This window comes from Pipistrellus hanaki (genome assembly GCF_964339955.1).
Source record: "Pipistrellus hanaki genome assembly, chromosome: 3".
In the NCBI taxonomy this organism is placed as follows: Eukaryota; Metazoa; Chordata; class Mammalia; order Chiroptera; family Vespertilionidae; genus Pipistrellus; species Pipistrellus hanaki.
This window is the reverse complement of record NC_140505.1, coordinates 161,377,103-161,402,759: the sequence shown is the minus strand read 5'-3', so window position 1 is coordinate 161,402,759 and position 25,657 is coordinate 161,377,103. Positions and strand designations below refer to the sequence as shown.

Here is a 25,657-nt window from a genome sequence, read left to right as displayed (position 1 = left end):
CTTGGAAGTTTATGGAGAATGGGTTGGGAAATGTCTATGGAGCTTTGTAAGCAATTCTGCTCCTGGTGAGTGGCGGGATGGGACTCTGAGGTAAGCAGTGTAGAGATAAAAGGACCTCCAGGACAACTGAATTTAAGATTCTGAACCCTGTTTGTACCTTGGACTCACCTGAAGGGAATTTAAGATAAAATCACTCCCCACCCCAAACTAAGATGCTGATCTGATATCTGATGGTCTGAGGGAGGGATCCACATATTGGTATTTTTATTTTTAAGTACATGATTTTGAAAAGTATTTTATTTTATGAGAGAAATTTATGAATAGAGATTTATGCTTTCTATTATAAACACATTAAACATTTGAACCAATCATTTATTGAGTTTTTTTTTTTTTTATAAAATGAAAATTTTATTTTTTCCTTTAGTTCTACAATATTGTTAAAAATTATTTCCTGATGCTGGTTTGAAAAATAGATCTATATACTAGTTATAAGAGGAAAACTTTTTAGGGCACAGATTTATGTTGATCTAATCCTAACTCTGAGCTCTCAAATGATTTATAATGTGGTACTTTAAGTCAGCACATGTTTCTGAGAAATATAAACTTTTGAACCAGTAAAGGTTATATTTAAAGCTCACAAAAGGATAATTTTTTATATTAATGAGAATTATTTGTTGAAAGAGAATTATAAAGGAATAGAGAAATAATATGTAACTCCCACTCACATAATAACATTTTATTTTTCTCTTAAGGAATGCCATTCCGTGGATTTTTATTGTTGCTGCTAAATTGGTAACTAAATCTATTTCATTTTCTTAGTGTGTGGGTGTGTACATAGTACACAGACTTTAAGCTTTTCTTGGAGCTCAAGGTCTTCATTCAACTTGAATTATTTTAAAATGCAGCAGTACAATAACATCCTTAGAGACCATTAAAATGTTTAAAGTTAGTTTCCTGATGCTGAATGGCTCAGTCTTCAATGCTTCCATACTGTTATGTATGCCTCTTTAAATTTTCATTCCCTCCCTTTAGATAGTCAGCTATTCAAAGTGTTTAGCATACATCATTGACTCTATTGTAAGGAAGAACTGTTAAGTTTGGAGGGAGAGCACTTAATCACTCTCTTTATGAGTCTTATTTATTCACATTTATACTCAGTGAGCTCTAGGTGGAGGCCTGAGGGTGACAATATGTTTTTTCTATGTAGGACAGAGTTTAGGATTTGTGTCCACAATTGAATTTACCATTTAGGGGCCTTTTCCCCATTACACCTGTGTTATGAATGGGAGAATTTGTTGGAATTGCTTCCTAAAGGAAATGAAGACACCTAACATCAGAATGCTCAAAATGATAATTCTGTGGAAAGAAGCAGATTTAGAAGTATGGCAACCTAAATTTTGTCTTCTTTATAAGATAAAAAATAACATTTTTATATCAGGACTAGTTTAAATCTGAGCTTTAAATTTTAAAAAATTTGGGCTATTGGTTGAAAATTTTATTTTAAAAATTTAGGGGGGTGTTCACATTTAATTTCACATATATACATGTATACGTGTGTGTGTGTGTGTGTGTGTGTGTGTGTGTGTGTGTTGTCAACTGATGATCATTGACACCAATTCAATGCCAGTAGCAACCTCTAATTGGGATGCAGTGAAGCAGAAACTTGAGTTGGTGTGACACAGCTGATTGTGAAACATGTCTCTCAGTGTTTTAGATCAGTGGGGGAGAAGCAGTCTTTAGCCTTCCATGGAAAGGGAAAGTATGCTTCTGAGCCAGAGGGGAGCTGGCTTACTTGGACAGGAGTCCCTGCCCCTGGTTCCTGATTGGCTCTTCCTCATGCCAGTGAAGATTCTGAATCCTTGCGGTTTGATTGGTCGAAATTGGTCTATTCTGTCCTAGTTGGTCAGAATAGAGGCACTCTGATTGGTCAGAGCTGTAGAGCTCTGATGGAATGGGAAAAGCCTCAGTCCTATTGGTTGAAATAGGATTCCAGAAACTCCTTTAGAAGGGTTGGCTCAGATGGCAGAAACACAGTGCAGACAGGAAGTTCACTAATGAAGTATTTCCCTTCAAGGGCTCTTCATGAAATTTTTCTTTGGCAGGTAAGTTTGCATATCCAAAGTGAAATCATTTGGCCTCACTCCTGGAAAAGAATAATTTACAAGACAGAAAAAATGTAGGGCAGCTTTTGGGCATTCTAGTGTTAGAATTTGGGAGAAACTAAAATAGAGAAATCGTATGCCATATTAATAGGAATGTGTTATTTTCTTAAACATTGATATTTTAATAAAATATTTTATTTTTTTAATAAGTTTACTTGGTTTATAACTTTTTTACAGGGGGAAATATTACTTTTCTCTCGCTCTATTACTGAGTTAAATTTTTGCAAAAATGACTTAATTACAATGGATCTGCATTTAGCTTAAAAATAATTGGGAACTGGAATTAATCAAACCATGCATATGTAGAAAGCCATATAATTGTAGGTACAGAAAAGAAACAAGACAACTTTGGTAATTTACAAGTTAAAAATATAATAGTGTAATTTCTTTAAGGGTAGGAACCACATCTCTTAACTTTTTTCTTTATCCTGAATTGAACTTAACCAAATATGTACACGGTAGGATACTCATTAAAAATTTGTATTGATTATTGACTATAAAATAAATATATTGAATAGGACTAGCAATTCTAACTCAGTTTGTCCTTATCTAGTATATCTCTTATAGACTGTTGTATTTCTCTTTTAATATGTCTTTAATCTTTCTCTTATGGAAATAGCCATTCTTAAAGGTTTAACTCTTTGACCTGTCGTCCTCGATTACCTTATTCATGTATATCCAAGTTATTTTCCTGATAAAGCATGACTCATATCTCTTGGGCTGTTGGCAACTGGCCAAACACATTGGTTATCCATATGTGTAGCTTATAAATTGGGGGGTGGTAGGAACTAGCCCTGCTCCTTTCTTAAAATGTGCATTTGTTCACTGGCTAATGCCTGACAAAAAATCAGTTACTAATGGTTTTTTCTCTACTGCTTCCTGACTCAAATACAAGGTTTGCTGTTGGCTTCATTTATCTCTTTCCCAAACATTTATTTTGACAGTCTTGTTCAGAGAATAAATACAAGATCAGCTTTTCTTTCTTTTAAAAATATATATATATATATATTTTATTGATTCTTTACAGAGAGGAAAGGAGAGGGATAGAGAGTTAGAAGCACCAATGAAAGAGATTCATCGATCAGCTGCCTCTTGCACACACCCCCACTGGGAATGTGCCCGCAACCCAAGTACATGCCCTTGACTGGAATCGAACCCAAGACCCTTCAGTCTGCAGGCCAACGCTCTATTCACTGAGCCAAACCGGTTTTGGCAAGATCAGCTTTTCTTTATAAAGCTTTGAATTAGGTGTGTCAGAGGGAGAAGTGAAAGAAGACATGAAAAAAGAGAAATAGGAAGTGTAATTCATGCTACTTAAACTACTACTTCTTATTAATCCTTCCGTATCCCCTTAGCATTTTCTCTCCATTTTTGTTTTATACACACACACACACACACACACACACACACACACACTAGTGCCCCGTGCATAGATTTGTGCACATTGAAAATATATTAATTAGAAGGGACTGGTCAGGACTGGCTGGACATGTCCTGGAGCCAATCTCCCGTGGTCCCTTCCTGGCTGGCCACACCTAGGGTCGCACCACAGCTTGAAGGGCGTCTGCAGAGTGGGAGGGGTCCCTCAGGCAGGAGGGGTGCCTCAGCCTGGCCTGCAGGGATCATCCTGAAACCACTCTTTGACATCTCCCAAAGGGTCCCAGATAGCTAGAGGGCAGTTCTCGGGTGATGCACCCAGAATTGGGCTCCCTCCTCTCTGGTTCCTCCCCCTGGTGGTCCTTGCACATCCAACCTACTGGTTGGACGGTTGTACAGTTGCTTAGCCTTTTGTATATATAGATTGTTGATTCTATTACATAGGGTCTATTTGTAGGTCTATCCATGTCTCTCATGGCTTTTTTGTGTATGCCCCCTTACCATTTCCCATTTCCCATGAGACCACCAGATTCCTTCCCACCTTCATTCTCTTCCAGTCCTTCTAGGCCTAGTTTTTCTTCTGCACTTACTAAAATCTTGTTCATCCTTTATGTACTATTTCCAGACCCATTCTTTCACAGAACCTTCTGAACCTGTACAGCTTCTTCTCATTCACTTGACCTCTTCCTACACAGCACCTCGCAGGTTAGCATTTTCTTACTCTGGTTCATTTCCTTGATCACATTATAGACATACTGTCTTAACTAGACTGAGTCAGGAGTCACGGTGATATAAAACATAGTTTATGATCAAGGCAGATGTTGATTGCCAGCTGTGTGACTTAGGGGAAAGCACTTAGCAGCTCTGAGTCTTTTTCTTCCTCTGTTTAACGGGAGATAACAATTCCTAGCTCACAAGTTTATTACATAATTTTAAGATAATTTGTTCACAGCATATACACATGTGCCAGGCACATAGCAGACATTTAATATTACTTCTTTTTCCTCATAGATGGTAGATGGTTGTGCTTAAAATATACATTCACTAAAAACTTTCTTTTTGCAACTGAAAAACTATTACTTCTTAGCACTCTCAAGTCTTCTCCCCTGGCTATTAATGTCTACCAATTCAGTTGTTCTTTTTCTGACTTGGTTTTCACATCTGTTGATGTGTTCCCTCTTCTCTGGAATGCAACTGTAGTTGATTCCCACGGAGGTATTGGGCTGCTCTTACTGTAGCCATCTTCTGGAAGCCACAGTTGGTTGCTATGACCCTACTGTCTTAACTGTTCTGAGACTCAAGCTGAGCAATGACATTCTGATCCAGGGATTTGGTGTTGGGGTCAAGTGTGAGTTAAGTCAGTCTTTTTCAAAATGCAAAACCCCGGTTCTAACTCAGCCATAGAGTTAATGAGCATATATTATAAAGGCAAATTGCAGAAAGAATGAAGCAGATGTGGGAATGAGGGAAAGGAAGAGAGATCTCATCACCTCAGAACTTTTCATGATTCTGGTTTCACTTCTTCTCTGAGGCTCACTATGTTCCTGCCCTGCAGTCTTCAGATAACTCTGCCCTAAACCTTACTGTGTTCACTCCTGTAATTGCAACTACTCTTTTTCATCAAAAGATGCTGTTCATTTTAAGACCAACCCAATTCAAGGATATCAAAATGTAAAGAAATATGTTGACAGCACTATATTTTATTTATTTTATTTTTTTTTTAAAGTATCTTTTTATTTCAGAGAGGAAGAGAGAGATAAGTAGAAACATCAATGATGAGAGAGAATCATTGATCGGCTGCCTCCTGCATGCACATGTGCCCCCTCACCCCCCAAACTGCCACTGGGGTTCGAGCCTTCAACCCTGCCTGACTGGAATTGAGCTGTGACCTCCAGGCTCATAGGTTGACGCTCAATCATGAGCCATGCCGGATGGGCTATTTTTCTTTTTAAAAAATTATTGACAAAGCTATATTGTAAAGATATCTCTATTAAGATTTTGGGCTCAGAATGGAACATGCCTGTCTCTTTTCCCCTAAATGGTGACACTAAAATAAAACCCAGTGTATTTCCTGTTTTATCCACAGAGCCCCTATCTGTGGCCTCCAGCTGCGTAGGAAACATTTCCACTTAGATGTCCCTATCTAACATATTTGACAATCGGTTTTCTTCTCCTCTGTCATGCTAGGTCTACTTTATTTCAACTTCCCTCCCGGACTAGTGATCTAAGATTAAGTTTGAATTTTTTTCTTATTCTTCCCTTAATTTTATTCTGAATGAAGTTTTTGCCTTTCTTTTTTTTTTAAATTATTACTTTAAGTGGTGGTATACTACACATAAAATAAAATTTACATCTTAACCATTTTAAAATGGTAAAAGTGATAATACGTATATTCACATTGTTGGGCAACCACCATTTTATCATCCAGTCTGTAGAACACCTTTCATCTTGAAAAACTGAAATTCTGCACCCATTGGATAATAACTCCCCATTCCTCACATTTCCCAGTCCCTAGTAACTATAAATCTACTTTCTGTGTCCCTGAATTTGACTACTCTAGATACCTTATATCAGTGGATTCATGTAGTATTTGTCTTCTTGTGACTGATTTATTTCATCTAGTATAATTCCCTCAAATCCATTCATGTTGTAGCATATGTCAGAATTTTGGCATTTCTTATGTTGGTATTATTTTGTGATTTACCTTTTTTCTTTTTCTTTATCCTCTCTTTGAAACCAAGGGTACAAGTCTTTATCACTTTATACCTGAGTTACTGAAATGATGTCTTAAGTCTCTAGAGATTCTCTCCCTGCTTGCAAGCATATTCCACAATGAACAAGTAATCTTTAAAATGGTGGCTTTTATCCAGTTATTGCCCTCAGGTCTAACGTGAATGGAGCCCCAGGTGTGGTTGGTACAACATATAGGCCCTGCATAGCCCTCTTCTTGCTAAAAACATTACATTTCCTCACCTCATATTTCTTGTCTAGTCTGGGTTCTTCTATTTAATCTTTGAATTCTTCATGATCTACTTAAAGTCTTTCTTTTAATTATCTCATTATTCATGCATCACCATTATTAACTAAGAGTCTTCATTTCAGTCAGATAGTTATTTTACTTTAAAAAAAATCAGTGATTATGCTTGTCTTTTCCTCTTTTAACCTTTAATTCCTCTCAGATGAAAATACTTGCTTCTCATGACCTATCCAAGTATCATGCATTCTGTATACAGCTCACCTTCTTTATGAAAACTTCACAACCCTTATATAGTTCATAGTCACAGTCTGACTCTTAAACCCTATCACTATAGATTATGTTCTACTACTTAGTAGTTTACTAACTAGATTGCACTTCTTGAAAATGAATGCTTGTTTTATATAGCTCCACATTAACAAGAAAAGTGCAAATATGCATGAAGTAGGCAATAGATACCTGTGTTAGTGGCATATTTATGTTAATAGTACAATAATAGAATAAATTGTAGACCTGCCATGAAAGCTCTCACGACATGAGTCATTTTCTATTTCACTGTTGTTTCTAAACCACCCACTTTTAATTTACTTGCATATGCTTTTAAGTTTGAAAACATTTAAGAAAATTACTAGTGTTCTTTTTTCCTCCTGAGCATCCCATAGGTATCTTATTTAATGCAATCTGTATTTAGCCTAGCATCATTCCAAAATGAGAAGTATTTGATATATCTATAGGTAATTAAATACATATCCGTGAAAGGGGGGGGGGGGAGCTACAAAAAAATCCACCTGAGTTTTGTGTGGGCAGAAAGACATGGATTGCTGTTATAGCATTTGTAATGTTAGGCCTCCTACATTGGTGGAATATGGGTTATTGTGTAAAGGATATTGTTTAGTTCTTTTGTTTTTTGTTTCTTTTGAACTGCACTGCCTCCTTAACTTTCCTAGTCCTTTTCTGAAACTCAAACTCAAGGCCATTGAGTGGGAAGGATGATTTATACCCATCTTTTTCCTCCAACTCAGAGGGGTGCCCTTATCAGTTTGGCCCCTATTTCCCTTCTTTCTATTAACATTGAACTACATCATACTAGCTGTAAGACATGAAATTCTATAATTAGAGTGAGGAGTGTAAGTTGAGGTTTATAAATATGTTAGCTCATATCATAATGGGGCATACAACAGATATTGTATAATTAAGATCAGTAATAATGCATTGAAACACCAATTGTGTCTTCTGCTTGAATGAAGTCATGAAAAAACCAACATCACCCTTACCTTATGGCTATAGTCTAGTAGGAATATATGAGTTAATTATAAATATGTGAATGTGATTAAAGGGATGTGGGATACTGATTGCTGAGGGAGAGAATAGCAAGGAAAGTATACCTTGTTTATGGGGTTGGTGAAAGTCTTTGGGAAGGTGGTTCTTTGGTATATACAGTATATTATTTGTTATATATATTATATTCCTGTAAAACCTCCAAGGAAGGGTTCAGTAAATAACTGGCTATAGGCAGTAGACAAGACACGAGTCCTCGCAGGGAGGACAGATTTTGGAATCCTCTCTATGTATGGCCGGGAAGGCCATGGAAGTAGACAAAATTTCTTGGAGGTTTGTAGAAAGGAAGCACTCTTGAGAATATGGATATCAAGCGAGAGAACAGAGGTGCATTTAGGGCCAACAACTGTAGATTTAAAATCATATAACAGGAAACATCTCCTACCGCATCCAACCTGATACAGTAAAAATAAAGAATCAAATGAGATCTTGTTGGACTCAGTGATTTTCTGTGTCATGTCTCCCAAGTGTACCTATCTAGTGTAGGTTTATAAAATCCAGTTCAGCCTCTTCTTTGTTTGTATTGAATTGTAAATTATAGGGATGTAACAAAATATTTCCTATGTTGATTCATACCCTCTTTAGTGGCAGTAAAGTTTAAGATAACTCTTAAGGAATCAAATTTAAATATATATGTTGTTTCTGCTGCTTATAAAAATATCAAATATCAAAATAATTTCCTGGACATTGCTTCTCAGTTGTTTTTCCTAGTTGCTCAGCCTGGTGTTTCTCTGGCTTAGAGAATCATGGATTTCCTTTCATAGGCCTTATTGGTCTCTCTTACTAGACATCTGGGTTTCTGTGGACAGCTTCTCTTTCTCATCTAATCATTCACTGAATCCAGAGAAACACAGTGCCTGGAAAAAAATAGATATGATTGGCTTAATGAACAAAACCTGCATATTTCTGAGAATTTAAATTCTTTAAAGGTGGGGACTCATTTATCCATCCATTTTCTTCTCGGCCAAGTAAGCTACTTATAAATAATAGGAACACAATTATGTCAAGTTATTGTTATTTTTCCTTAATAACTTTCCTTTGTCATTGTTTGAACTAAAGACAGTCGTTATTTTTAAGAGTAATTAAAAAAAAAATTGGGTCATAAGCAAATATAAATCATTATGAGACATACAGTATATCAAATATAGTATTCTGATAATAAAATATTTATTACTATTTGATTCTAACAACCAAACCTTACAAGATTGCTGATAAAATAATAGCATATTTTTTAACCCTCCAAAATATCTTTTATTTTTAAAGACTTTCCTTTTGAATCACAGAATTCAGAGCTAGTTATCTTATTTATTGCTAATTTCTCTCTTGCTGTTTTCTTTCTTTTCTGTATCATGCCTGGAACAGCTGTTTCCCTAACCCTTACCCCAAACCACAGGCTTTCCCACGCTCCTTTTTCGGCTCTCATTTGGCATCGTTCCTTCATCTGACAGATAAAACATGTGTGTATGAATTGTGGTTATGGCCAAGCTACAATCCATCAGGTCTCCCAGAGCGGCAATTATGCTTATTTTACTCCCAAACAAGGTGATCATTTTATGAGGCAGAATTCAGTTCCCTCTCAATAAGCCTTTGCCCTTCGTGTACAATTCTTCATTCTTTGGTAACATGCTGACTGATGACACTTAGGACAGCAGAGCTGGGGAAACAAAGGGGCACATGGGCTTCAGTGTCAGACGGAAGTGGGGTTTAGTCCAAAGTCAGACACACTAGCTTGTGACCCTGGATGTGTGATACTCAATTTCTTCTTCTTTTTTTTAACCTCCCCATTTATAAAGTGAAGTAGTAACTACCTGCCATGGGAAGCTCTGATTCAGAAGGTGTTACTTTTGATAGATTTGCTACTACTCATAATGGGCCCTGAGACTGTTTCCTTTAGATATAGAAAACCAAGATTGCTAACTCTGAGGTATGCATCTTTGGCTCAACAATATTCATAGTGCAAGTATAGACTTTAGTTGCAGGGACACTTCCCAAGTTGATGAATAGATCTAGCTGAAACCATGGGTGAACATATCAGGATTAGGGAACTTCAGAAAGACAGACATCCTAGTAGTGAACATCAGCACCTTTGAATTTAAGGATATGACATTGAGTAGTCTAGATTATCATAAACAAAAAAACTTCCATTAGGTTCATTTTGCTATGCAGGGTAATTGACAACTAAATTAAGTTGTTTTTTTGTGTTTTTTTTTAGCTATCTTTATTGTCCTTGTTCCCAAGAGCTATTTGATACATTTTAGGCATTCAAGAAAGAATACATAATGGCTCCATCAATACATGAGATAATGAATGAGTAATACATAAATTAAATTTATAAACTTAAGAGTAAATGCATACAACCCACCTTTGTGTGTGTGAGAGTGTGCGTATGTATATGTATGTGTATGACTAAATGCTCATAATTTAAAATAAGGCCAGAATTAAACATTCAAAAAGCACTTATTAAGTAGCCACCATGTGCCAGGAATAGCAGAATAAATAACATTTTTTAAAGTTATAGGTTTTCTTCCAAATTTAGAAGTACTCTTGCACATGCTATGTAAAACAACTTAATTCTATATTGGTGTGTATTCCAGCTGCATCTTTTTAAGGCTTTCTCTGAATGCCTCCATTACCTCTTAAAAGTCCTCTAAAAGTATGAAAGAACTAGGGGCCGGGTGCACGAATTTGTGTACTAGTGGGGTCCCTCTGGGTGGCCTGCAGGGATCAGGCCGAAAACCGCAGTCCAATGCCTCCTGCAGCACCTATCTGCTGTTCCTATCTCCTGCTTCTGCTCATCCTGGCTCCACTGTGCCCGCCGTGGGCTCACACCCAACCAGTCCCAATAGGAGAGGCTCGTGCTGCCACAGCAGCGCTCACCATCCATGAGCTCTGCATCTGGCGCCCTCCCAAGGGGAGTCGCCTGCAGAATAGAGGTGAAACCAGCTCTCTGAGGGTTGGTTCTGAGTTGTGATGGGGCACAGGCTGAGGAATCCCACTGGTGCACCATCAGGCCAGGGAGGGAGCATGGGAGAGCTCCAGGGCATGTTGGCCCATCTCGCTCAGTTCTAATCAGTTGGACCCCAGCAGCAAGCTAATCTATTGGTCAGAGCATCTGCCTCCTGGCGGTCAGTGCATGTCATAGCAACTGGTCGACCAGTTGACAGTCTGCCCCCTGGTGGTCAGTGCACATCCTAGCAAGCGGTTAAGCAGCCTTAGCATATCATTAGCATATTACGCTTTGACTGGTTCAGTTGTTCTGCTCTTTGCTCTATTTGCATATTACCCTTTTATTATATAGGGTTAGAAGACACTGTATCTGATTTATAAATTTTAATTTTCTAGGTGATTTCTTTAGAACATATGAAAATTCTTCTTAGGTACCTCATATATATATTGGAATGAATATACACTATGGATTATGCCAGGTCAATTCTCACTTACAAAGGCCCTCCCCTCCTTCCTCTAAGGATTAGATACTTTATAGCTGTAAAATAACTTAAATTCACATGAATACTCTTAATTTTATATTCAAAGATATAAGGTGAGCTATTATGATTTTTTCTTACTAATGTGTCGTATTATTGGAATAAATGTAGTTATTTTTATTGAAGTGTTCTGGCCTGACCAGTGTGGCTCAGCTGGTTGGGATGTTGTCCTATGTATTCAAGGGTCACAGGTTTGATTCTGGTCAGGGCATCATCCAGGCTTTGGGTTCAATCCCCAGTTTAGGCATATGCGAGAGGTAACCGATCGATTGATGTTTCTCCTTTCTCTCTCTGAAATCAATAAGAAGTGCTCTGTGACATCTCCTTTGAGGTTGCTATGAGGAAGAATTGGACACCACAGGTGACTTTTTCATGTAGCTCTCTTTATTTATATATAATTTAAGAATAATTTTGTTTTATTTATTTATTTATTTATTTTAATCTTTATTATTGAAAGTATTACATAAGTCCCCTACCTCTGCCCCATTGTCCCCTTCTAGCTTGCCACCGCTCCCCTGACCCAGGCCTCCACCACCCTATTGTCTGTGCCCATGGGTTGTGCACATATACATACAAGTTCTTTGGTGGACTCTTCCCACCCGCCCATCCACGCCCACCTTTCCTCTGAGATTTGACAATCCGTTTCATGCTTCTGTGTCTCTGGACCTATTTTGTATTTTGTTATTTAAGTCCACATATGAGTGAGATCATACGATACGTCTCTGATGGCGAGTGAAACTTTGTTATTTAATGTGAAGGATGCATTTTAAAATGTCAGATTTGACAAGAAAGCCATATGTTTTTGTTTATTTTATAATAAAACAGAAATGTTATATTTATCTATTTTTAACATTTCCTTATATACTAAGTACCGTAACTTTATAAATAATTTATTTAAAAATAAAATTAACCCTCTAATTAAATTTAATTAATGAAGAAAAAGAGTGGCATGAGGATAATTTTAGGGACTTTTTTTTTTTTTTTTTTTTAGTCAAGTGAAGCATATTTTACCTACTTTACAACTCTCACCAAAATTACGTTTAGAAAAGTACGGGAAAATATTTAGATATTGTTACAGATAGAATGAGGACATTATTCCCTTCTCATTCTACCCATTCCCAAACAGGTTGGTTGTCATGCAGTCAGGGCTTCAGAGAAGAGAAAAGTATCTGTGTAACAAAGAGAGGACGTTTTTAATCTTTTTGGCAAGTTGCAAAAGAATATGGGAAAGAGAAAGTACAGGGGACCAGGAGTTGGCATGACTCTTGCTTGTAAACCCCCCATATCTCTATCCTCCATACTCAGTAAAGTCTCGTAAATTCATGAATGCTTGCTTTCAAGTTTTCCATTATCTTGAATATGTGAGAATATTGGGTCTGAGCTTCATGCCAAGGTTCACAGGTTGTGGATAGAGGGAATAAACTAGCATCCAAGGAGATTGAAAACTCAACTGATCATTACAAGTAGCAGGAATTTTGGCCAAGAATAAAGGTTGGGTCAGGAACTTTTACTAACTGAATTTGGGGGCATTCAAGGCAATGTTACATGTACCAGAGACCAGGGAGACCCCAGGCAGCGGCTGGGTTACTCGAGATTTCAAAAGTACTGCAAAGTGCTGGCACAAACTTTACTTTCTCTGTAGTATGGAGCAGAATCCCTGAAGGGCTGGTTGCACAGTGCTAAACTAATAAAGTCCTATGCTGGGTGAACATCAGGTTTATCTCTGGTAATATAACCTTCTGGATACTTCTGGTTTAAGGGTAAGCTATTTCACTTTGTTATCAGATTCCAGATATTATCAGTCAATAAAGTGATCTCACCCTCTATTCATGCGCCCTAAATCTGACAGGCGCTGGACTGTACTTTACTAGAAATAAGGGGAGGGGAGTGATACATGTTTTTCCCTATTATCCCAAGTAATAGAACTAGGGCAAAAATATAAATGCTTTTTCTGATCATGAGGGGCGGAAGGGGGGGGGTGTTTAAGTTTGAGCAGAAACACAGTTTGGTAGGAATAAATAGAGGATTTTAAAATGGTAAAACCATAATAGTTATGAAAAATTAAATAAAATAGTTATTTTATTTTTTAAAAAAAATATATTTTATTGATTTTTTACAGAGAGGAAGAGAGAGGGATAGAGAGCCAAAAACATCGATGAGCGAGAATCATCGATCAGCTGCCTCTTGCACACCCCCCACTGGGGATGTGCCCGCAACCAAGGTACATGCCCTTGACTGGAATCGAACCCGGGACCCTTCAGTCTGCAGGCCGACGCTCTATCCACTGAGCCAAACCGGTCTCGGCTAAAATAGTTATTTTAGATAAATAATTATACACCTCTCTGATCCAGATGTTATCTAATGATCAAATTACCCACCTTAAAATATTATGGCATTGATTTTTAAACATATGTATTCCATACTTTTCTAGTTTTATTTTCCCCAAAGTTGAACTTTTCTCTAATTTATTTTGCCTTTGTATGAATATAATTTCATATTTTGTTGTTCAGAAAACATTTTATACTAATAATAGCTTTAATTTTGATGATCAAATTTATGTTCTCATACATGTATTTATAGGAGTTAAATCTATAGTCTACTGGACAACTCAAGATTATGAGAATTTTCTATTGGTGACGATGTTTGTTGCTTTAATTGCAATCAAGTTAATCTGTAGAATTTAACAATTACATTGCTATCCATCTTAAGAGTTTATAACTCTAGTATAGAATAAGAAAACAGGATAAAACATTTGTACCTGTGTGTTCTGCTTAGAGTTTTATTGGTAATAAAAATAAAAAAAAAGACATGCTGACTTTTGTGCTTGGGAACAGAATCTGTTTCTAACCTTTGCTATTAACAGGAAGTGGGAGAGGTGAAATGAGGCCTGGTTTTGTGGCTGGGCCAGAGCACTCTGTGTTCCTCAGAGTGGCATTCAGGGTTCATGTCTGTCTAGCTTCTCGCTCCTTGGAATAGCTGGCCTTTGAAGTCCTAAAAACATAGATTGGTAATGAGCAACATAAAGTCAAGAGTGGGCAAATATTTGGAAAAATCCACGCTCTGAGAATAGCCAGTCTTAGGATAACTTGGCTCAGACGGTATCATAACTGCATTTGCTTTTCCCACCTAAATTATGAAGTTTTGCTAATATGATAGTATAAATTTTCTAAATAATAGCAAAGTCTCAACTTGCTTTTACTTTCCTTTTTTTTGAGCTATTGCTGTATTTATTTTTAAATTTTAGGGTAGCATTAACTTGCTGTCTAGTGTCTTAAAATGACAATCCAGCTCCCGAAATGTCTCTTTGGTAATTAGAAGTGCTTTCAGAAGAAAGAATTGTCATTTAACTTTTAGATTATGTATGGAGCTAATACCTTTGCATAAAAATAAATTTGATTCTATTTCATGTTATCACTCAGGGCATCCATTATAATATGTGCAAAGTTCTGTTTTAGAAAATATAATTCTGCAGAAAACAATTCCACATAATGTAATAAAGACTTATTTCCAACAAAGTCATGTTCTAAAAATTATACAGAATGACATGACAATGGCTCCATGTAGCCTTAGGTGAATGCTAGAGAATAACCCATTTACCATTGCTATATGGTCTCCTTCTCCCTATCTATAATAATCTATGACAATAAAGGTGTAATATGCTAATTAGACCGGACGTTCTTCTGGACAAAGCTGGGGCTATGAGGGAAGCCTGGGTCCCAGATGCCAAAGAGAAGCCAGTGCCGGCAGCCAAGGGAAGGAAGGCCTACTCTTGCACAAATTTCTTGCATCAGGCCTCTAGTAAGAAAATAAAAGCAGACAAATTTTGCTAAATGGTCCCAAAGTAAAGACATACATGAATATTTTTATATATTTAGGAATATGTGAATTCTAGAAGGCATATCAATCTCTTGCCTTGGAGACAATTCTTAAAACTGTGAAGGTTATGCAGTTAAAATTGCTTTAGACTTTTGAAATTTGATTTAATATTCTGGTATTTACCTTTTTAAAATTTATTGTCTTTTATAGTGTGATTGTCAGACTATAGACATACACCTTATACTTTTTTGATAACTTAATTTGCAATACTGGTACTTCTACCTAATTTGTTATAATAGTTATGTGACAGTAACAGTGTCAAATTTCAGCTGCAAGATAATTACATTTGGAATACTACAAATCCCTGGAATAGGTAGCCAATGAAGGCTGGGTTGATTTTAGTTATGCTGGTTTTATACCATACCAAATTCTAATGCCATTCTCTAGATTCAGATCTCTGCAAAAACTGTGGCCTTTCATTTTCAAAATACATTTATACATGTTTATCACATTTTTAGTAAAGGATGCATACTCTCAAAATATACAAAGGAAATATATACACATTTAATATAAAGCCTTATAAATCTTCGTATTGTCATAGATTTGATGGTTATAAAAAGTAACGGCAATTAGATATTACTTTGTTAGGAACTCAGTTTTCCCCCATATCTTCCCCCCCACCTCTCTCACAGACACATTGTACACACACATAATCTGCCTCAGATGACTTCTTCCTTGAGACAATCCCGAAATGTTTCATGGTGCACGTACAGCTGAGATTAAAGCAATCGCTTTAAGTGCTCACTTTTCAAAGTGTCTTGAACTTGTTTTTTCTGTGGCAGAGGGAAACAGCTTCATGCACCTGGACAAACAAAGGTGTTCGTTCAAAAACAGACTTTCAGAATCATTAATTCTGGCTTAGACATAATTATAAAGGTGAAGGAGACTCTCATGCATGAGGGTTTAGCACTGGCGAGTGGCTGATCCGTGTTTTGCTCTGCCACTCACACTCTGTGTCTCCTGAAAGTTTGATTCCCTTTGTAGCAAGGGGCCAACAACAGCCCTGACTCCTCTGGAGGCCTCCTGGTGGTTTGCAGGGCCCTCTGGCTGCGATAATAAGTACTTCTGCCTGAACTCACTTTCCAAGGTAAAGGCTAGTGGTGGTGAAGGTAGGGGCAGAAGGTGGGTTTTTCATTCACTTCGGTGCTAAAGATGCAGAAAGATTAGTAGTACGTGTAACTGAGTGAGAGTCAGGGTGTGAGTGAGTGTGGCTGTTGTGTTTAGTGTCAGGGTGAAGAAGCAGCAGCATCTTCCAGTGAGGTTGAAGTTGATGAGAGATGATGCAAAATATAAGTAGAAAGTATTGGGTTTTTTGGATGTTTTCAAGCTGCTGGCTGCTGCTGCTACTGAGGCTAAGGGACCCATCACAGAAGGATGGTGTGCGAAAAATGTGAAAGTGACTCGGTACTGTTATCACTCCAGATACATGGAAAGATGGTACAAGGGCTATACCACAGAAAGTGGTGGCAGAAAGCTGAATGAAAATGAAGCTTCGATTTCAAAGAAAGTAAGGTTCGATCCATATGAAAAGAAGAAATTTCCACTTGCAGAATTTGTAAAAATTCTGTGCACCAACCTGGTTGTAATTACTGCCAGGGCTGTGCTTACAAAATGGGCAATGTGTGGAAGAAAGATTTTGGATTCCAAAAACTACAAGCAAACGTCTGTCTAGATATACTGATGAAGTTTCTTGCTTTCTCTTTGATTTTGCTTTCCGCTTTACATTTTCAAGGCATATCATAGATGTTCAAGTTACAAAATAATATGTTTTAAGACAAGTGTAAACCAGGGAAGTTGATTCATTCTTTGCTCTCCTGAAGTTCTGAATATCAACAATATAATTTGTCTGCTTTACAAGCATCTTATTGAACTAAAGTAAGAGACAAATTTAACAACAATTATATGTTTCTTGGAGGAAAAGAGAGGAAGGGAGAGATAGAAACATCAAGGATGAGAGAGAATCATTGATCAGCTGTCTTTTGCATGCCTTTTAACTGGGGATCAAGCCCACAACCTGGGCATGTGCCCTGACCTGGAATCTAGCTGTGACCTCCTGGTTCATAGGTTGATACTCAACCACTAAGCCACACAGGCCTGGCTGTATGTACTTTTTATTTAACATTATTCATATAATTCTTAATATCCTTTCCCTCTAGTGTGTATGTATATATACAATATATAATATATAATATATAATATATAATATATAATATATAATATATAATATATAATATATAATATATAATATATAATATATAATATATAATATATATATAATATTTTTTCCCAAAAAATGAAAAGGGGATTGATGATATTTGCTCAGAACTTGGCATCCAGACTTATAATTTTCCCCTCATTCCCATGTTGGTTGCCTTAGAATCAGCGGTCCCTTAATTAATTGCAGCCTCACAGGGCATTTAGATGAGACCATTATTGCTGAATGGTTCCTTAGAAATTAGCCCAGACTCAAATCACACATAAATTGTATTTATGATTAAAAAATTTGTTCTTAAAACCATAGTGCTAATACCTTTCATATCAGAATAAGAACACAATGGACACCCCATATATATCCAAATGAATATGCTGGATCTCAGGAAAGTACATGTTACACATATGACTTTGAATTCCACACTATTATGAAAGCCAGGAGAACAGTGCTCATTATGATGATATACTATGGAAATGAGTCACCACTCCTTGGGAAAGCTCTTTGAAGCAAAAATGAAACTTCTTTAATCTTCCTCCCCCAAAGCAAACATTTTGATTCCTAAATATACCGTATTTTTCGGACCATAAGACGCACCAGACCATAAGACGCACCAGTTTTTAGAGAAGGGAAATGAAGAAAAAAAGATTCTGAAACAAATAGTGTCCTAAAATATTTTATGTGCATTAAAACCCAACATCACAGTCATAAACACATGTAATCAACCCTGTAAAGTAAACAGCAGCATTTAGAACCATTTTAGAGCCGGGCAAGCACACAGAGACCACACAGCCAGGCAAGTAAAAAAACTTTTTTTTACAGTATATGTGTAGGCTATATTTGGACCATAAGACGCAGGGACTTTTCCCCCCACTTCTGGGGGGAAAAAAGTGCGTCTTATGGTCTGAAAAATACGGTATGTTCAGAGGTTCAGGACTTGGCATTGGAAACTTGAAGCCTGCTAGGGAAGACCAAAAAAAAAGTGTTTCTTGTTACCCAGTACAGTGTGTATGAATACTTATCACTATAAAATTTGTAGATTAGATAACACGATGATATACATGGTATAGATCATTGTACTTTTATTTTAAAATTAGGGAAATAAAATGTTAACTGTTTAAAAAATTGGGATTTTTGCATTTTTTTTGAATTGAGTAAATAGGTATTACCAAAGTGAAACTTCTACAGGACAAATAATATTTTTTGCTTGAAATTCTTACAATAAAGAACACTTTATTTGTGTGGATTAATACTACTGTAGTAATTATATTATTTCTTGCTGTACTATTGAATGCCTATGAAAAAAAAAAAAAGTGGTCAATTCTTAGTTGTCAGGAAAGTGGTGGCGATAAGAAGGAAAAAAGGGGTGATTAATGGAGACATGAGCATCTTGCCCACAAAGCATCTTGTCCCCTTTGTATTTGGGGGGGGGGGGGGTAACTGACAACAGTAGACCTCCCACTTTCTGCCGCTTTTCTCCCCACTTTTCCTTTTCACTAACTCCTCCTAAATAGCAAGTTTCCATTTCAGTAGGAACCTAGTCCAATAAATATAAATAGATATAGAGGAGTATATATGATGGCGACTTTCTTTTTTTTTCTTTTTAAAAAAAATATATTTTATTGATTTTTTACAGAGAGGAAGGGAGTGAGATAGAGAGCTAGAAACGTCGATGAGAGAGAAACATCAACCAGCTGCCTCCTGCACATCCCCCACCGGGGAGGTGCCCGCAACCAACGTACATGCCCTTGACCGGAATCGAACCTGGGACCTTTCAGTCCGCAGACCGACGCTCTACCACTGAGCCAAACCGGCTTCGGCTGATGGCGACTTTCTAAGCTACGAATTTGAACATATGAGTTTATCTTATTAAAAAATTCTATTATTACAAATCACTAACATAAATTCACAGATAAATTAACGCAGTGCTCCTATTCATACAAGACAAAGTTGCTTAGGAGGTGGTGTGGAATAATGTTCACAGCTGTCTTATGAATGAATTACATTGAAACTGCCACATGTACATGTCAGAACATCTATTTACTGGAAAAATCATAAAAGGAAGCAAAGTTTTCATCACTGACACTCACTGTAGAGTAAACCAAAGAGCCAATGACAAACTTTGATGAATAGTAAGAATTATTATAATTTAAAAAACAATACCAACAAACGCACGGCCACTTCAAGACAGTGGATCGTGGTGTAATGACAGTAGAACTCCTTCCTGAATTCTGTCCATCGGGGCAGTGTCCTGTTCTCTCTCTCTCTGCACGTCATAGCAACCAAGCTTCAAAGCCAAATGAGGAAGTTCTAGTGATGAGATGCTTCTAGTTTTATTGGTATGTAACCCTTAGCCTGAGGCTAAAATGACAGTCTACGGAGTCTTGTCTCATTTGGAAAAAACTGACAAAAACAACAACACACGTGTTTAAGATAACCTCGGATTAGCAGGAACATATACGGGTTGCCAAAAATATCAAGTGTCTGAATTGGTTTGAATAAGCAGGAATGTCTGGTGGTAATTCATGTTTTTCAGAATAGTTTTTTCTTTAATCTCCGAACATGTTGCTGATGTACATGAAAATAGTGGAGTTCTTTCTACCAGAAGATGGATGCTAAAGAAGTTGAGTGATTCCCCCCCCCCCCCCATCATTTAGCGTTTCAGATATCCTGCCTGCTTTAATTCTCACCATGCCTTTCTTCTATATGTAAGAGAATATTTCACTCTTTAAAATGAAGTCTCATTACAGTTTAATTAAAAGTTTGCTCTCTTGCCCTAGGAACTTTGTCATTGATAAATATGAGTTTACATATATGCATATTTGTATGAATAAATATGTTTATAAAATGGCTATTTAAACAGAGCTAGCACTCAGGGTGGATAGACGTTATTTGAATCACTTTACAGGTATTAAATTTTATAATCTTTTCATCAGCCCTAAAGTGACCTTCATATTTTGGGTTCAAAAATATGAAGTTATCCTCAGAATGTCTATGACTTTTTTTTTTTTGTGATGCTTATAATAGTTCTATTTATGTATTTATCTGTTATCTACTTAATGGAACGAAGACAAGCCTAGAAGTATGATGATGATGATATATTATTTTGTTTGTTTCCCAAGTGGCTGACGCAGTGCCTATTTTTTCCAAGCATGTATTTTAGGGTCAAGAGGCAGCATAATCTAACTACGAGCCCAAAACTTGCTCCAGATTTCCTGGTTTTGAATCCTGGCAATGCTTCCTCCTGGCTGTGCTATTTGGGGCAAGTCACTTAAATTGTCTGCATTTCAGTTTCTTCATTTGTTAATTGTTTATAATAATAATATCTGTTTCACAGAGATGTTATCCAGATAAGATGACCTTATATATTTTTAAAGCACTCAGAATACTGACCAGCATATTTTAAATATAACATAAGCAATACTGTTGATAAATATCTATTTAAATATTAAAGACTTTCCCAAAGACAAACGACTTAATTCTCTGTATGAAGCTTTTTGCAATGACAGTGCCAACGAGAAGAGACTGTGTTACAAAATAATGGTGGAGGGTCCCAGGTAGGTATCCCTCTGACAGGAAGCTACAATCCGAATTCTCTGCCTGTTACTGAAGTAAGTGGTTACTGGCTCCAAGGGAAAACGGAATATGAAAACTTTTAGTTTTTAGAAAACATCTGGAGGTTTTACTTGACTACAAATTTAATATGAGCCAATTGAATGATGCAGCTGCTTAAAAGAAAAAGGAAAAAAAGAAAGAAAGAAAAAAAACCCCACCTCTTTAAGACTTTCTAAGGCAGTATAAATAGAAGTAGAGTGTCCACACCATGGGAAGTAATATCTTTGACGTACTTAACACTGGCCAGATCACAGTTGGAATATTGTGTTCTGTCCAAGACACCGTAATTTTAGAAAAGACATTGACAAACTGTGGTGCTAGGAGTCTGGAAATGGGGTAGGAAACAGAGGAAGTGGGATCCTGTCGCCCGGAGAAGACGAAAGGGGAGCGGAAGCACCTGTCTCCAATTAGTTAGAAGGTTGCCTCTTAAGAAAAGTGGTCACACTTGTATATTGCTCTAGAAAGCAAAAGTAGAATCAATATAATGGAAGTTATATGCAACTTTTAAACCCATATTATGGGGGAGACTTTATAACAGTTAGTCTAATATTGGGAGTAGTTTGTTGTTCTCCTGAATAATAGGATTGATGCTGGGTCTTGCTGTTAGACTTTCTGTATGTGGTTGAAGATTACGTTCAATTACTCACATTCACTAAAATAAAATTTATGTATTTATATACTCACTAGAGGCCCGGTGCATGAAAATTCATGCACTGGAAGTGGGGGTTCCTCAGCCCAGCCTGCCCCCTCTCATAGTCAGGGAGCCCTCAAGGGTGGAGGCGGACCCAGCAATCGGGAAGGTGACATCCTCGTCACACCTCTGCTGCTGCCACTGCCAGCAGCACAAGCCTCAGCCATCACTGGTTACTTAAGCCTTGGGTGGCCTTGGGCAGCTGGGCAGATTCCATCAGCTGCTTGTCTGCACCTTGGACTAGCCCTGGGGTCCTGGGGGGCTGAGGGGACTGGGCGGCACCATCGTGTGGCTGTGGGCTCTGCCATCTTGGTGAGGGTTGTGACAGTTAATTAGCATATTCCATCTTTATTAGATAAGATTGGGCTTAGCTGGTGAAGATCCCTAGAAAATTCATTAAGGTCCCAAGGCTGTTATATTATTGCATGGATGGTTAAGATTAGATTTTGGGAGCTATTGTCTACATTCTATAATTAAAGGAGTCAAAAGTCTGTATCATTGGTTCACTTTTACTCAGACTGGTTTTAAAGTCTTATTTAAGGCTGGGAATAAGGAACTCTGGGTGGTATGGTGATTTCCAAAATGTAACAAATTCTTCTAACATAGGCTTAGTAAGTTATTAAGAATTGTTTATGTAAACAAATACCTTACATAATAAAAGGCTAATATGCAAATTGTCCCTACTGGTGGGAGTTGAATCTATGGGGAGCTAGACGTGCGCTGACCACCAGGTGGTGATGGTCTAGTTCAGGTCCTCCACAGTGAACTTTTGCTTTCTGTTGTAATCTGTTAAATTATGAAGAAACACCACAAATCAAACTCTCCTGTTTGGATGTTTATTATTTCAATTTTGATATATATTTTATCTTTTTTCTTCTTCAATATGGGTGAAATTAAAGAGGGATGTAATTAATATGTATATTAATTTCAATCTGTAAATTTTGGAGATTTTAGGTTTTTTTTTTTTTTTTTTTTAATTTTTTGATGTTCAGAGGACCAGGTCTGTGCAGTAGTAGTGAGGTTATTGTGCATCTAAGGGTTTAGACTGCAAATTGTTTTCTCTATTCCTGTACTTCAAAAGTATTTGAATGAATTCCATCAAAAGGGATTTTATTATTAGGATATTTAAAAACAAACAAACTTGTATTAATATAATAACATTTATAAAAATAAAGATTTTTAGGGAAATATCATAACTGGGATTTTGTAGAATCTGTTAACTCTAAACAACATTGATGTTATGAACCTTTCCATTTCCTACCCTCTTATAATTCTGCCATGTGAATTTTAGTTGATATTATGAATTAACATGTCTTTAAGTAATGGTTTTGAGTACAGTTAAGGTTTATTGCTTTATATTGACTTTGATGAATATAGGTCAGAAAAATAGCAGACATGGTTTGACTTTATGATTTCTTTCTTTTTTCTTCAAATGATTACTTTTTAACATTGTTTTATCTTACTTTTTTTAAAATATATTTTTATTGATTTTTTTACAGAGAGGAAGGGAGAGAGATAGAGAGCTAGAAACATCAATGAGAGAGAAACATCGACCAGCTGCCTCTTGCACACACCCTACCAGGGATGTGCCTGCAACCTGACGGGAATCGAACCTGGGACCTTTCAGTCCGCAGACAGACGCTCTATCCACTGAGCCAAACCGGTTTCGGCTATTTTATCTTACTTTTGACTTTATCTAAAACTGTTCCTTGGTAGAGTACTGCAACTTATAGCCCTTTAAAAATAAAAAAAGGTTAAAAATTTGAGAGACTAGAGCTATGGGCCTTCTGAGATAAAGAACATTTTGAATGGAAGACTGTTTCATTGTAAATATTGTATTGTTCATGCCGAGACCGGTTTGGCTCAATGGATAGAGCGTCGGCTTGGGAACCAAAGGGTCCCGGGTTCGATTCCGGTCAAGGGCATGTACCTTGGTTGCGGGCATATCCCCAGTAGGGGGTGTGCAAGAGGCAGCTGATCGATGACTCTCTCTTATCGATGTTTCTAACTCTCTATCTCTCTCCCTTCCTCTCTGTACAAAATCAATAAAACATATTTTTAAAAAAATATTGTATTGTTCACATCTGTGTCTTAGAAGCACTTTCTCAAGCCAAGAACAATTTTTAGCCAACTAACCCTATAGGGTGAGAAGACTCTCTATCCTAACTAATGTAATGGGTTCTCTTTAAATGCAAAGATAGGGATTACTGAATGAATACTGAGCACCTACTACATGCAAAACACTTTGGGAGAGAGGGATTATAAAAGAAAAAGTGAATATATTTAGATTTGACCATTGGAAAGAGTGTATTCACTTTTTGTAGTTGTTATTGTTGATTTTTTTTATGTCCACTATTTCAGTTTCTCATTTTGTTTCAAATACTGAAGAATTAAATCCGTTCCATACATCCTAGACTCTGATTCCTTATATATTTTTTGGCACCCACCAAGCACTCAAATGCCAATATCTACTGCCTATTTTGCCGTCTAGTTGTAAGCTTGAACTACAGAATGCCCCCAACTGTTTTAAAATTTATTTGGGTGCATTTTCAAAATAACCTTCTTTTGAGCTCTCAGTCTTATGTGAACTGTAGTTAAACTCTGTTTTCCATGACTTGTAGCATATGGTATTTAACTGTTTGCTGGTGTTGCTTTCTCAAGTAAACATGTTTGTAGAATGGCACTTAATAAGAGGAACTCCTCCCAGGTGCTCTGTGCTTACACATATTAAATATATTTAAAAATGAAATATATATTTAGCTTAGCGCATTGTCTCATTGTCTTTCAAAGATCATTATAATATTTGAAGCCAAGATAACCTTCCTTGCATTTTATCCTGAGATGTTTGCCCCTAACAGAAGAGAATCAAATCACTTGACATCCCAGAAACCGGTATTGACCCTGCTCTTTAAAAGGCCATCTATTGCATGCGGTTTGAAAATATAATCAAACATAAATCTCAGATTGGAATTTTATGACCTCATAGAATCTGAATTGCTTTCCATAAACTGTGGCCTTCGTGCCATTTTTCATTGTTTTAAATAACGCACCGAATTCTCACATTTTTTTTTTTTTTTACCTTGTCCAAAAAAAGGGCCTCCCACTTTTTTCATTTCTGTTAGCCCCGCAACAAAAAAGTCATACCTGTTCTAATTGTGGCTTCTGGGAGTGCAGTGAAGTGTTGGGCATGCTATCAGAATCATAAGACAGCTGCAAACATCTCGAAGGTGATTACAGATGGCATTTGTAAATCAGAGATGTTTATCTCAGAGGGACTCGGCGACTTGCCCCGAATCATACAGAGAGTGGCCAGGGGTGCTTGTGGCCCAGTTTTCCGGGTCCTGTAGTCCTAGTGCTTTTCTCAGGCAGGCGGGTGATCGGACCCAGGGAGCAGTAATAAAATATGTGGCAAACTTTGATCTTTTGAGCCATAAAAAGTCTATAAAACAAAAAATTCAAAACTTGGATAAGGAAGTATCATTATTAGTAGTATCTATGACTCCAGTTTAGTGACTAACATTATTCAAGGGTAATGTTTGTATTTGTGCTTATGTGATGAGTGGCAAAAATGTTAGTGTGGCTGGAGTGTGGGTTTGTATTTGGGCTTTAGGTTGAGACAGAACTGAATTTTTGGCTCTGTTAGTTACTAGAATTGTGACCTTGGGCAGGCCATTTAACCTTCAAAGCCCTGGATTCTTTGTTTGTAAATGTAAACTGGTTATAATGGCCTTGTTGTGATGCTTTGGTGAGAATCAGAGATAGTGTATGTAAAGCACTTAGCATAGTGCATAGCGCAGTATTAAATATAAATATAACACAACCTCTCCTGAAAGAGTAAAAGGAAGTAATTATTTAAATCATTTCAATATTTTAAGCTGTTTGTTAAAGTTCTGCTAAAATAATGAGATAATTTTTAAAAATATTTTTATT

The 25,657-nt window shown here is 36.9% G+C and overlaps 1 protein-coding gene and 1 pseudogene across 2 annotated transcripts in view; both read left to right on the top strand.

Annotated features, from left to right (window-relative positions):
- PDE3A (phosphodiesterase 3A) overlaps positions 1-25,657 on the top strand; it is a 249,689-nt gene that overhangs the window by 32,590 nt on the left and 191,442 nt on the right. The window lies entirely within an intron of this gene.
- Positions 16,587-16,884, top strand: LOC311620370 (cysteine-rich PDZ-binding protein-like; annotated as a pseudogene). Its single transcript has one exon. The product of its transcript is annotated as a cysteine-rich PDZ-binding protein-like (transcript).